This window comes from Marmota marmota, unplaced genomic scaffold, assembly GCF_001458135.2.
Source record: "Marmota marmota marmota unplaced genomic scaffold, marMar, whole genome shotgun sequence".
NCBI classification, from domain to species: domain Eukaryota; kingdom Metazoa; phylum Chordata; class Mammalia; order Rodentia; family Sciuridae; genus Marmota; species Marmota marmota.
The window spans coordinates 505,987-514,968 of record NW_026000139.1 but is presented as its reverse complement, the minus strand read 5'-3'; positions in this window follow the sequence as shown (position 1 = coordinate 514,968).

Genomic DNA, 8,982 nt, shown 5'->3' with positions numbered 1-8,982 from the left:
CTTGCCAAGCTGATACAATAAAACTAACTCAGGGGCTGGGGATGTGGCTCAAGCGGCAGCGCGCTCGCCTGGCATACGTGCGGCCCGGGTTCGATCCTCAGCACCACATACAAACAAAGATGTTGTGTCCGCTGAGAACTAAAAAATAAATATTAAAAAAAAATTCTCTCTCTCTCTCTCTCTCTCTCTCTCTCTCTCTTTAAAAAAAAAAAAACTAACTCAGCTGGGCGTGGGGGGCACATACCTGTAATCCCAGTGACTTGGAAGACTGAGGCAGGAGGATTATAAGTTTGAGGCTAGCCTGGGCAATTTAGTGAGATCCTATCTTAAAATAAAGCTTAAGAAGGCTGAGGGTATAGCTCAGTTATAGAGTACTCCTGGGTTCAATCCCCAGTACCACACACACACACACAAAAAGAAGACTGACACATTTTTATTTTTTGCTGTTTATTGAGTTCAGTCAGGGACTCACACATGCTAAGCACCTGCTCAACCACTGAGCTGCATTCCCAGCCCATTTTATTCTATTTGAGACAGGCTCTCACTATGTTTCTCAGGCTCAGTCTGGCCTCAAATTTACAATCCTCCTGCCTCAGCCTCCCAGGTGCCAGCCTCCCAACAATAGTGGTCATTTCTAGTAGAGTTCAAGCGGCATTTGTTTTCTAAATTTCTACAATTGTATTTTTGGTTTGTTTTCCCATTTGTATGTTTTATAAAGTTTAATAGAATATATTTAGAGATAAAACTAGAAGGAAAGGGGATGCTGTGGTGCATGCCAGAAACTTGGGAGGCTAAGGCAAGAGGATCAAAAGCAACTTGCTTGGGACTGGAGCTGTAGCTCAGTGGTAGAGCATTTGCCTGGCATGTGTGAGGCACTGGGTTTGATCCTTAGCACCACATAAAAATAAACAAAATAAAGGTACTCTGTCCTTCTACAACAACAACAACAAAGCAACTTACTGAAACCCTCTTTCAAAATAAAAATAAAACCGAGCATGGTGGTGCACATACCTGTAATCCCAGCAGTTCTAGAGGCTGAGGCAGGAGGATCACAAGTTCAAAGCCACCCTCAGCAACAGTGAGGTATAAAGCAACTGAGTGAAATCCTGTCTCTAAATAAAATACAAATAGGGCTGGGGATGTGACTCAGTGGTTGAGTACTCCTGAGTTCAATCCCCTGTACCAAATAAATAAATAAATAAATGGGAACTGAGGCCAGGCATGGTGGTGCATACCTGTAATCCCAGAGGCTTGGGAGGCTGAAACAGGAGAATTACAAGTTCAAAGTTGGCCTCAGCAAAAGTGAGGCGCTAAGCAATTTAGCAAGACCTTATCTCTAAATACAAAATAAAAAGGGGTGAGGATGTAGCTCAGTGGTTAAGCGCCTCTGGGTTCAATCTCTAGTATAAAAAAAAAGTGGGGGGTTACCGAGGATGTCGCTCTACTCCATGGTAGAGCATCCCTGGGCTTCATCCTCAGTACCGCAAAAAAAAAACTAGAAGGAAGTAAAACAAAAGTTAACCATGGTTATCTTTGGATGTGTGTGTGTGTGTGTGTGTGTGAGATTGTATTTTCTTAATCAACACTGTATGTAATAAACTTAGTGTTCATTTAATGAATACTGCATTTCCTTTAATGAATGTACATTAGAATTATGTATAGCTAAACCACATTTTTATTAGCTAATTTTTAAAATTATAAATATAACCTATGCTCACATTAAAAGAAAAATTCAATCAGTATGCAAAGGTGTAAGGTGAAAAATTGAAAGTTCCTGGCAAATTTTTACCCCTTACATTTCTTGTGTACACTGTTTTGAATTTCCAGATATCACCATCTAGTCTCTCTCTCTCTCTCTCTCTCTCTCTCTCACACACACACACACACACACACACAAAGAGATAAGATGAATGGAAGAAAACCTGAATATGTTAAGTTGTACCCAAAAGCTTGTGCAAGGGCTGGGATGTAGTTCAGTGTAGAACACTTCCCTGGCAGCCTCAGGCCTTGGGTTGGATCCCCAGTACTGAAAATAAATAAGTAAATAAATAAAGTGCTGGGCACAGTGATGCATACCTGTAATCCCAACAACTCAGGAGGCTGAGGATCACAAGTTCAAAGCCAGCCCCAGTAATTTAGCCAGGTCTTAAGCAACTTCATGAGACCATCTCAAAATAAAACACTCAGTGGTAGAGTACTTACCTAGCATGCATGAGGTACTAGGTTCAATCCCCAGCACCACATTAAAAAAACAAAACAAAACAAAACAAAAACTTAATAAACAAAATAAAGGTATTATGTCCATCTACAACTAAAAAAATAATATTTTTTTAAAAAAACCTATTATTATTATATTTTTTTTTTGGTGGTTGTGCTGGGGATTAAACCCAGGGCCTTCTGCATGTAAGGCAAGCGCTCTACCAACTAAGCTATATCCCCAGTCCAAGAAATCTATTTCTTAAAATAAGTAAATAAATAAAACAGCAAAAGGGCTGGGGATGTGGCTCATTGGTTAAGAGCCCCTGGGTTCAATCCCCAGTTTGAGTTTGTGCAGTTTAAGCATGCAAAATGATTTGAGGGCCGGGTGTGGTGGTGCACGCCTGAATCCCAGCGGCTTGGGAGGCTGAGGCAGGAGGATCGCGAGTTCAAAGCCAGCTTCAGCAATGGCGAGGCACTAGGCAACTCAGTGAGACCCTGTCTCTAAATAAAATACAAAATAGGGCTGGGAATGTGGCTTACTGGTTGAGTGCCCCTGAGTTCAATCCTCAATTAAAAACATAAAAGTAAAAGAAAGAAAAGAAAAGGCCATCTAACTAAATATTTAAGGTTTTTTTCCTTTGGATGAGACCATCAGAGGTTTTGTTTTGCTTTGTTTCTTTTGAGACAGGTTCTTGCTAAGTTGCCCAGACTGGTCTCAAACTTGAGATCCTTCTGCCTTGACCTTCTTGGTTGCTGGGATTACAGATATGCACCATGATGCCTGGTCCTCATAGGTTGTTTTTACACTTTGTTTTCTTAATGCTTTACAATAAATATGAATTTATCTTCTAGTCAGAAAACAACAATGTGGATATTATCAAAAGAAGCCCTATTTTTTTTTTAATTACAAAAGGCAATACATACCATTTTAATAAGTCACAAATAAAGAAACATAGGGCTGGGGGTGTGGCTCAGGGGTAGAGGCCCTGGGTTGGATCTCTAACACAGACAGAAAAAAAAAATGTGTAAAGAAAATATTAATAATATCCCTTTCCTCACATCCAAACTTACCCTCTGAGGTAAACAGCGTCAAAGGCCTGGTGGAAATCTTTCCCCATTTTTTTTTTCTCTAGAATATGTTGTTTTTGACATTGGAAAAGAAAGAGTGAATAAAAGACCTTTAAATTTTTTTTTTCTAAATTTTATTTTAAATGAACCCGCCTCTTTTCTGGCTCTTTATCAGCTTCCATCCCTGGATACCTCCCACTCTGCAAAGCTGTTTGCCCTCCTTCCACATCCAAACTCCTTGCCCTCAAAAAAACCACTGGGGGCCACTCCCTGGCGGCACCTGCACCTCTGCCTTGGCCCCCAGGTTCTGCAGAAATCAAGGCCAGACCTAGGAAGTGCTGGCCCCAGTGTGGCCCAACCCGGGCCCAGGAGAGCCAGGCCCAGGAGCCCAGGGCCACAGGCGAGGCTCTGGGCTCCCAGCGAGGCCCCCTCCTGCCGGCTTTCTCTAGGAGTAATTAAGAGTGAAATCCTCCTCCTGGTGACCCGGTGCTCCTGGCCCAGGCTGATTTACACATGAAAGGTCTATGGAGGGCCTGGGCTTTCTCCTTTTCACATTCACAATGAGGCGCAGCCTATAAATAAAACCTCTCTGAGAAACAAGAGGCTTCAAAAATGTCTTTGTGTGTGTGTGTGTGTGTGTGTGTGTGTGTGTGAGAGAGAGAGAGAGAGAGAGAGAGAAACACACACAGAGACAGAGTTTGAAAGAACCAGAATGGAGAAAGTGTGAAGGAGAACATTCTGGTAAAATTATAGCCGGTGTTTATAGAGTGCTTACTATATGCCAGGAATCCTCAGCCATGGGGGCATTACAGTTCCCACTTTATAGATGAAGATACTAAGGTTCAGGGAGGGGAAGATTTGCACAAGATAACACTCTGAATTAGGAGGAAAGCTCAGACTCAGGAAGTGGGATGAGCATCCAATGCCGATGATGTTCAGTCTCCTTTATAAGAGTGATTACAGGACTGTATGCATTTGTCAAATTTATGGGACTGTCTACTAAACAGGGAGTATTTTATTCTACGTCAAGTATACTGCAAAAACCCTGGCTTTTAACAAGGTAACATAAAATAAAATATATACAAAGAGCAGTGAGTGGTAAAGTCCTGGAGTTCCTTGAGGCCTCCGTGTATCCTATGGGACTGGCTGATACCTTATTGACCTCTGAATCCTGGGGAAAGGTAGATACTTGATAAACGTTTGCTCGTTTAAATGAACAAATGATGAAGTAACTCTAGATTCATTTCTTCGTGTATAAAACAAGAAACTGATGAAACACTCTGGCCAGCAAATGCCTTCCTATCAATTCAGAGGGTCGCCTCTTCCAAGAAGCCCTTCTGGATCTCCTCCCACCCTGGGATTGGATCAGGATCTCCTCTGGGCTCTTACAAAGCCCGGTTGTGTCCCTATCTTTGCATTGAACATGCTATACAGTATTTGGTGCTGTGTGTCCTTCAGTTAAGCTCTCTGTGATAGGGCCTGTATCTGTTTTGTTCATCCCTATGCTTCTAGTGCCTGGCACACAGCAGGTAGAATATCTGATTAAATTAATGAATTAATGCATGTATGATTCATGGTCTCAGGTCCATAAGTGAATCATGCTGGTGTCAGCTGGGGCTGGGTGAGGATGGAGGCAGCAGAAACAAGCCAAGGAACAGAATCAGGAGATCCCTGTGCAAATGAGTTGAAAGTTCTGGTTTCTGTGAGTTTTAGAGCCCTGAAAACAATCCTGCTGTAAGTGACCCCAGCAAGAAATTTGGGGTGAAGGAGTGGACAGACAGACTCTGAGAGCAGATGGTTTGCAGGGAGCATAGGGGAATGGGCATCTGCCTGCATCTTTTTGAAGCTGGTGGTAGAGTGGGGCACATGGGTCCCAACACTGCAACTTCTTAGCTGTAGTTCAGCCTCCCTGACTCTCAGTCTTCATGTCTGTGAGGGGGGTCAGGCCATATCATCATGTGGACTCCCACCCTAACACATGTAATAGGAGATGAAGGAACACAATGAGGGCAGAGTACCTACCAGAATTTTTTGGAGAGGGGGTACTGGGGATTGAACTGAGGGGCATTTGATGCCTGAGCCACATCCTCAGCCCTATTTTTATTTTATTTAGAGACAGGATCTCACTGAGTGACTTAGGGCCTCGTTTTTGTTGAGACTGGCTTTAAACTTGCGATCCTCTTGCCTCAGCCTCCTGAGCCGCTGGTATTACAGGTATTCGGGCCCTGCTAGAATATTTTAACCCCCAAACATCTTGTTCCTTTTCTTCCAGATGTTTGTCACTCTAATTAAAGCTGCCACTCAGGAATTTCCTAAAAATATTCACAATTCCTAACATGTAGGGAGTGCCTGCTGTGTGTCAAGCATTATACTGGGAACTTTACATTTAATCTTCTCAATTACTCTATAAGACAGGCTTGTTACTTTTTACTTTTCTTTCTTTCTTTCCTTCTTCTTTTTTTTTTTTTTTTTGACACTGGAGATTGAATCCAGGGGCACTAAACCACTGAGCCACAAATCCAGCCCTATTTTGTATTTATTTAGAGACAGGGTCTCCCTGAGTTGCTTAGTGCCTCACTGTTGCTGAGGCTGGCTTTGAACCACAAATCTCATCTCAGACTCCCGAGCTGCTGGGATTATAGGCCTGAGCCACCACACCCGCTCCCAGCTGTTTTCATTTTTTATTTTGAGACAGGGTCTCACCAAGTTACTTAGGTCCTCGCTAAATTGCTGAGACTGGCCTCTAATTTGCGATCCTCTTACCTCAGCCTCCCAAGTTGCTGGGATTATAGGTGCGCACCACCATGTCCGGCATATTATTCTTATTTTCCAGAGTCGAAAGAGGTTCAGAGAGGTGCAGTGACTTGTTTGAGATCACAAAGCCTCTAAGTGGTAAGTCAGCCTGACCTGTGAATATCTGTTAACTTGAGGGAATACCAGAACCCTCTGGAGGGCTTGTTGGAACACACATTGCTGGGCCCCACCCCCCAAAGTATCTGATGCAGCCGGTCTGGGGTGGAGTCCAAGAATGAACATTTCTAACAAATTCCCAGGTCATGTTGCTGCTGCTGGTCCTGGGGCACACTTCCGAGAACCACTGCTTAATACCAAAATTTCTCCACTGTCATTATCCCAATTAGGCATGTTATGTCATGTCCAGTCTATTACAATAGGCTTGATTCATGGAATTTGAAGTTTAGTATAGCCCATTTAGCCCTTCGAATATGTGGTCCTGTAGTCTTAATTAAGTTGAAAGAAAAAGAAAGAGAGAGAGAGAAAGGAAGGAAGGGAGCGAACACTTTCTTCTATCGGTAGAGTGCTCTGGACTCTATCCCTAGATCTAAAAAACAAGCAACAACAACCAAACAAACTTTCATCTATTTTAAAGTTTCAACAAAACAAACATATAAAAAGAAACACTTCTGAAAAGTATAAAGGAGCAAGAAGAGGACAGAATCAGTCAGAGATGGTTTTCGTATTTTTTTTTTTAAATTGAGAGATGGCTTTTTTGTTGTTGTTGCTGTTGTTATATGTTTTTGTATAGTAAAATATTCTGGATTAAACAACTCACCTGATTAAGAATTCACGTGGTAGAGCACTTGCCTAGAATGTGTGAGGCACTGGGTTTGAGGCACCATATTAAAAAAAAAAAGTTATTGTGTACATTTACAACTATTAAAAAAAAAATTTCACTGGGTCCAGGAGCAGTGGTGAATATCTGTAATTCCAGCAATTTGGGAGGCTGAGGCAGGAAGATCCCAAGTTTGAGGCCTACCTCACCAATTTAGCAAGACCCTTAGCAATTTAGTGAGATCCTGTCTTAAATAAAGAATAAAGAGGGCTAGGTGCAGTGGTGCATACCTGTCATCTCAGCAATTCAGGAGGCTGAGGTAGGAAGATTGCAAGTTGGAGATCAACCTCAGCGACTTAGCAAGGCTCTAAGGACTTAAGGAGACCCTGTGTCAAAATAAACCATTAAAATAGGACTGCAGATCTGGCTCAGTGGTGAAGCACCCCTGGGTTCAATCTCCAGTATGGGGGGGGGGGGGAAAGAACTCACTATGCTGGCTCACTGAAATAACCAATGTTTGCTCACCTTGTCTCCCATAAAAGCCAGAATGATAAGATACCTACAGCAGCGGATGGATTTGTCTCTAATATGACCAGCTACTAACTCTTTCCAAGAACTTCAGATGTGACTGTGTTACAGTCTCCAGTCACTCTTGTTATTAAATCACATAATTGTATACGACAAACTGATGAATGAGAGTGGGACAAGAAAAGTGATGGTTGGGAATATAGCTCAGGGATAGACACTGGCCTAGCACGCACTAGGCCCTGGGTTCCAGTACCACCACCAAACAAAACAGAACCCTAATGATGCTACAAATGAGCGGTTGAATGCTTTGGAAAAAGTCTAAAACATTTGCTGGTAAATGTCATTATACATTTGTCCAACCCCATAGAATGCACAACACAAGAGCTAACCCTAATGTGAACTATACTTTGGGTGATAAGGATGTGTCAATGTGGGTTCATCAACTGTAATGAGTGTATCATTCTGGTGGGGGACATTGATAATGAGGAAGACTGTTCATGTGTGGAGACAGGGAGTTGATGGAATATATCTGTACCTTCTGCTTAATATTGCTGTGAACCCTAAACTGTTCCCCCAAAATAAAGCTGATTAGCCATGCAAATACAGTGGCATAGCCTATAATCCCAGCTACTTGGAAGGCTGAGGCAGAAAGATTGCAAGTTTGAGGCCAGAATGGGCAATTTTGCAAGGCCCTGTCTCAAAATAAGAAATAAAAAAAAAAAATTGGGGCTGTAACTCAGTAGAGCATTCTTGGGTTCAATCCTGGCACACCAATACACACAAATTCATTAAAACAGAAAATGATTAAAAATTTTTGCTTACAGTTTTTTGTTGTTGCTTGTGCTACTAGGGATTGAACCTAGGGCTTCACACAGGCTAAGCAAGTGTTCTACCATTGAGCTATATCCCCAGCCCTTTATTTATTTATTTTTGAGGTACTGAGTATTGAACCCAGGGGTACTTCACAACTGAGTTATATCCCCAGTACTTTAAAAAATATATATTTTTTTAGTTGTTGATTGACCTTTATTTATTTACTTACATGTGGTGCTGAGGATGGAACCCAGTGCCTAACACATGCTAGGCGAGCGCTCTACCACTGAGCCACAAACCCAGCCCCCCAGTACTTTTTCACTTTCTATTTTGAGTCAGGGTCTTGCTAAATTTCTGAAGGTCTCACTAAGTTGCTGAAGCTGGCCTGGAACTTGTGATCCTCTGACTCAACCTCCCAAGTTGCTGGAATTACAGGTATATACCACCAAGCCTGTCTTTGATGGATTTTTTTCAATAAACTTACCAACTATCTGTCTGATTTGATAGGATAAGAGAAAGATCCTGCTACAATTTTTTTTAATTAAAAAAAAGGGGATTGTACAGTTATCATTTATTTGTTGATTTCAGTTTCATCTCTCTCTAAACAATAATATGTAATATTGTCTTGGTACTTTACAATTTATAAAGCACTTTAATTTTTTTAAATTTTATTATTTTTTATTTTTTTTAAAGAGAGAGAGAGAGAGAGAGAGAATGAGAATTTTTTAATATTTATTTTGTTTTCGGCAGACACAACATCTTTGTTTGTATGTGGTGCTGAGGATCGAACCCGGGCCACACGC